The sequence below is a fragment of the Balaenoptera borealis genome (assembly GCF_965194805.1).
Source record: "Balaenoptera borealis genome assembly, chromosome: 3".
Taxonomy (NCBI): Eukaryota; Metazoa; Chordata; class Mammalia; order Artiodactyla; family Balaenopteridae; genus Balaenoptera; species Balaenoptera borealis.
The window spans coordinates 124408707-124409616 of NC_138866.1; the positions used below are offsets into that span (position 1 = coordinate 124408707).

Below are 910 nucleotides of genomic sequence, written 5' to 3' on the forward strand. Positions count from 1 at the left end.
AGTATGGCCATTTTAACAATATTAATTCTTTCATTCGAAGACCACAGGCTATCTTTCCATTTCTTTGAATCATCTTCAGCTTTCTTTATCAATGTTTTATAGTTTTCAACATATGAGTCTAGAAAGACCATAAACTTCTGAGAGATTGATTATGCATTCTGATAATTGGCTTGATATAAAAATTTATATTATTCATATATGCCACTTTTATATACTTAAGGTGTTCTGAGCCTTGACCTTCTTCTTCATGCCATATAAAGTAAAGCTCTTTGCGAAAAGGAACTTTTAAAGTGGAAGATAGATCATATTGTATACCACTTTTTCCCTTTCTTTCTCATGAAGGTTACCACTTTATTGAAATGACAATCCTTATTAACTCTCTATCCGTAATATTGTATGTAAAATTTTTTCTTGGTGGAGACATAACACAAAAAGTAACTTTCATAGAAAAAGAAGTAAAATTCCTTGCCATCCCCCGAAAGTCTCTGTTTGAAAGGGTTTTTTTCCTCCCATACAATAATTTTCTAATAAAATTCTATTTCCCTCTTAATCCAGCTAGTATTTAGAAGTATTAACAATAAATAGTTTTCCTGAGGCTTAAAAAAGGAGAAGCAGGAGAAATTAAAAATATTAAAGTTTCTGTTACTTATTACGAAGTTCTTTGAGGGTATTACTAAGTAAAAGAAAAAGCCCATAAAATTTGTAAACAGATTCTACTTTCCTTCTCTTCCATGTGTTACTAAAATTGTTATATAAAATATTTTCTGTTTTTATTTTTCTTTATGGTGGCCACAATTTCTATCAAAGCAGAAGAAAAAGAGGTGAACTATAAAGTGAGAGCCAGTGTCATCTCTACTCTGCAATCTAGGAGAAAAACTTTCACCCAAGGACAGATCAGGTAAGTAATTAT

The 910-nt window shown here is 30.5% G+C and overlaps 1 protein-coding gene across 1 annotated transcript in view; it reads left to right on the forward strand.

Annotated features, from left to right (window-relative positions):
* NRG4 (neuregulin 4) overlaps positions 1-910 on the forward strand; it is a 128574-nt gene that overhangs the window by 8048 nt on the left and 119616 nt on the right. The window contains exon 3 of the mRNA XM_082387083.1: positions 811-898. The gene's annotated coding sequence lies outside the window, so the exon portion shown is untranslated. The remainder of the gene's footprint in view (positions 1-810; positions 899-910) is intronic.